Raw genomic sequence first — 4,830 nt, forward strand, 5'->3', positions numbered from 1 at the left:
ATCCTCAGAGCCTATGGTTTGGACGGTCAGCAACGCTTGCGCCCACAGGGACTTGAACTCCTGACCGGGTCTGCACGGTCTGCATCAGATTCCCCCTTATTTATTATTTGTTTAAGGGACGCTGCCTGTCTTAGGCGGTCAGTGCGAATTCTTCAGTCTTACCTGAACTCTTCAACACTTTAAAAAGGTCTTGTGCAGCAGATTTGCCTAATGCAATACGTAGTTTGATTTCTTGACTGCTGTTTCCATGAATGTTGATAGTTGATCCAAGAAGAATGAAGTCCTTGAAAAAATCTTTTCTCCATCGATAAGAACGTTGTTTATTGGCCCAATGGTGAGGATTTTTGTTTTCTTTACATTGTGGCTGTGGTACTTGATCTTCATCAGTAAATATTTTAAGTCTTCTTTACTTTCAGCAAGCAAGGTTGTATCATCTGCATATCGCAGGCTGTTAATGAGTCTTCCTCCAATCCTGATGCCACGCTTTTCTTCTTAGAACCCAGCTTCTCGGATTATTTGCTCAGCATACAGGTTGAATAAGTATGTTGAAATAATACAGCCTTGTTGCACACCTTTCTTAATTTTAAACCATTCTGTTTTCCCATGCTCTGTTCAAACAACTCCTTCTTGGTCCAGATACAGATTCCTCATGAGCACAATTAAGTGTTCTAGAATACTCATACTTTGCAATATTGTCCATAGCTTGTCATGATCCACACAATCGAAAGCCTTTGTATAGTCAATAAAGCACAGGTAAACATCTTTCTGATATTCTCTGATTTTAACCAAGATCCATCAGACATCAGCAGTGATATTCCTCATTCCACTGCCTCTTCTGAATCCGGCTTGAACCTCTGGAAGTTTTCTGTCAACGTATGATTGTAACCATTTCTGTATTATCTTTAGCAAAAAAATTATTCGCATGGCATATCAAAAAAATTGTCCAATGATATCCGCATTTCATTGGGTCATCTCTCTTTGGAATGGACACAAATACGGACCTCTTCCAATCAGTCGGCCAGATAGTTGCCTTCCAAATTTCTTGGCAGAGATGAGTGAGTGCCTCCTTTACTGCCTCACTTTCTTGAAAGATTTCAATTTTTATTCCATCAATTCCTGGTGTCTTGTTCTTTGCAAATTCCTTCAATGCACCTTGGACTTCCTCCTTCTGTATCCTTGGCTCTGGATCATATGCTACCTCTTAAATCGGTTGAACTTTAACTATTTCTTTTTGGTACAGTGACTCTGTGTATTCCTTCCATCTTCTCTGGATGCTTTCTGCATCATTCAATAATTTGCCCAGGGAATGTTTCAGTAATGAAAGTTGAGGCTTGCATTTTTTCTTCAGTTCCCCCAGCTCGAGAAATTCTTCCCTTTTGGTTTTCTGATTTCCATCTTTGCACATTTTGTTGTAATATTTGGCTTTGTCTTCTCAAGTTGATCTTTGAAATTTTGTGTTCAGCTCTTGTACCTCCTTGTTTCTTCCATTTGCTTTAGCATCTCTATGCAGGAGAGTACGTTTCAGTGTCTCATTTGACAACCATTTTGACCTTTTCTTTCTTTCTTGTCTTCTTAATGATTTTTTTTTGTTGTTGTTGAGAAAATCAGAAAATGCTTTATTGACTATGCAAAGGCTTTAGACTGACAAACTATACATTGCTGAGAATGCATACTCTGAAACATGAGGAACATATACATAGACCATGAGGTAGTCATTCAAACAGAACAAGGGGAAACTGAATGGTTAAAATCAAGAAAATTGTGTGCCAGGCTAGTATTGTTTCACCATAATTATTAAACATTTTTGCTGAATAAATAATCCAAGAATCTCCATTATATAAAGAACAATGTGGTATCAGTATTGGAAGAAGACTCATTAGCAACCTGCAATATGCTGATGATACAAACTTGCTTGCTGAAAGCTAAGATATTACAATACTCAGTAAAATTCAAAGGTAAATTTAAAATAGAAAGATATTAGCATTAATATTGATAATATTTCTAATTGAATGAGGCTAATAAATAAAAATTTGAGCATAACCAACCTATGTGGATAGTCGTTGGAAAATGAATAACATGCAAACTGTTAAAATTCAATGGTGCTTGCTATTTTTAATGCAATATTCCATATTTAAGTGCTACTGCCAATATTCATAAGGAACTATCCAATTTTGGTTTATTTCATTTCATTTTCTTTCTTAGAGATCACAGCTGGATCCTCTGTTTTTAAAGTCTGAAAAAGAGGTACTTTACATGTTTTTCCATTACTTCAATCATGGACCATGGAATGGTTGTTCTGAGACCAACTGCTGTATTATGACAATTCCTCAAGAAAGACACATTTGTTTATAGACTTAATGACTTTTTTATTTCTTCATGTATGATATTCTTGATGTTATCCCACAACTCTTCTCAACTGCTATTAAGAAATCCTGTAAAGAGTCCCTATGAGTCAGAACCTATTCTCCAGCATTTAAAAACAATGGGTCCACTGTGGAATATGCCTTCCATCATAAATGGAAAAATAAAATCCTTAAGCCAATCTACCTTGTTGTCTAGACAGTGCTAATTGCTTATCACAAAATTGTTTTGACTCCTATGCACCGTGTTAGACTGCACGTTCTATATTCTACATTCTTTTTGTTTTGTTGTTTTTTTAAAAAAAGTTTCATTGTGAATTGAGTGAAGGATTATAGACAAGAGCATCAGATTTGCATTCAACAAATCATACATTTGTTTCATCTCAATGATTATGAACCTGTACAGAGACCAATTGGCAGGCATTTGAACAGAATGAGGAAAATGGAATGGTTTAAAGTCAGGACATATGTGCACTGGGGCTATATACTTTCACCGTACTTATTCAATCTGTATGTTGAGTAAATAATCTGAAAAGCTGGATTATATGAAGAAGAGTGTGGCAGATAGTATAACGTTGCTTGCTGTAAGTTAAGAGAACTTAAAATACTTACTGATGAAAATCAAAGACCACAGCCTTCAGTATGCATTGCACCTCAAAATAAAGAAAACAAAAATCCTTACAACTGGATTGATAAATAAAACCATGATAAATGGAGAAAAGATTGATGTCAAAGACTTCATTTTCCTGAATCCACAATCAACACTCATGGAAACAACAGAAGACCTCTTTAAAGTGCTCAAGACCAAAGAAATCAGTTTGGTTTCTTAGTTTGCACCTAACTCAAGTCATGGTATTTTTAGTGGCATCATGTGCTTGTGAAAATTGGACAATGCATAAGAAAGATTATAGGAAGATCAATGCACTTGAATTATGGTCTTGGCACAGAATATTGAAGGTATTATGGACTGCTAGAAGAACAAACTAACCTGTGTTGAAATTATAGCCTGAATGCTCTGTAGAAGTGAGAATAGCCAGACTTTGTGTCTAATCCTTTGGACATATTATGAGGCCTGTCCCAAACACATGGTAAAGTGGAGGGTCAATGAAAACAAGTAGACCTCCAATGACATGGATTGGCACAATGGCAGCATCAGTGGGCTCAAGTGTATCAACAATTGTGAGGATGTCACAGGACTAGGCAGTTTTTCATTGCATTGTATACCAGGTCATTATGAGTCAACCTACTTAACGGCGCCTAACAACATATTTCGTCTGGTCTGTTTGATAGATATTCTGTTCTTGGAATTCTCTAATGTTATTAAATATTCCACTGAAGAATAATTTTAAAATTATGTATAAATTTAACTGACGTAATTTTTTTGTTTTTGCTTTTTTAAAATTGTTACACATTTAGTGTTTAACTTCAAATTTGTACTCTTCCTTTAAAGTCCTTATATGTTCATATTTCCCAGCATTTCAGAAACTTCCTTTATGGATTGATATTATTAGAATCAAAAGCATACAATAACATTTCATACTATTTATCATTTCTTCCAAAAAAGCCTTCTGCTAATGAGTACGTTAAATACAGTATCTATCGTAAAGCCCTGAATGTGATCATTTATTATTTCTTAAATCAATTTGGAAGGAAAAAAATTGGTAAAATATTATTTTACATTTCTTTATCTTTGATATGTCTATATCTTCTCTAAAGGAGTCCTTGTGGTATTTTGGGTTACATGTTAAGCTGCTAACCACAAGGGCAGCAGTTCAAATCCACTGGGTCCTCTGCAGAAGAAAGATGAGAGGCTTTCTGCTTTTGTAATAATTTAGAGCCTTGAAAACCCTGTACAGTGTTGCCATGGATTGGAATAGACTCGATGGCACATAGCACTCCATACAATCTGAAATGCTATTGTTAACCAGAATTCTTTGAGTTATAAGTATCTTAAATCTAATTGAAACCATCTGTACATAGTTAAATAAAAATAATTTATATACTCAGATTATTAGGATGTACAATAGTGAAGTCAGTCTCAAGGACTCTTAGTGATTCACTCAATGCTATACTTACTGATTTTGATCTTACTTACTCCTTTTCTGGCAGAAGCCATCCTGCAAATGGCGGATGCCATCCTGCCAAGGAGCGGAACTGTGAGAAGCCTTATGCATGAAAAGTTCATTGTTTAGCAGAGCGACAATGAATGCCCCCCTTGAATAGCAAAGCTACAAGGGATGATTCATGCAGTGGATCCGCGGTTTCTAGCTTTCCCTTGGAAAAATAGTTTATTTCTGATTTCCTTATAAGAAGTTTTAGAAAATCTTACATAATCATTAGATACGTTAAACAAACCTCACGTTATAATAGTTGCCTTTCACATTAACATTAACTTTCACACTATATTCAATCTCATGTAGTTATAAAAATTGTTTTTTACATTAACAATAAGTTTTAACATTAGATATAA

This window comes from Chrysochloris asiatica, unplaced genomic scaffold (assembly GCF_000296735.1).
Source record: "Chrysochloris asiatica unplaced genomic scaffold, ChrAsi1.0 scaffold00004, whole genome shotgun sequence".
NCBI classification, from domain to species: Eukaryota; Metazoa; Chordata; class Mammalia; order Afrosoricida; family Chrysochloridae; genus Chrysochloris; species Chrysochloris asiatica.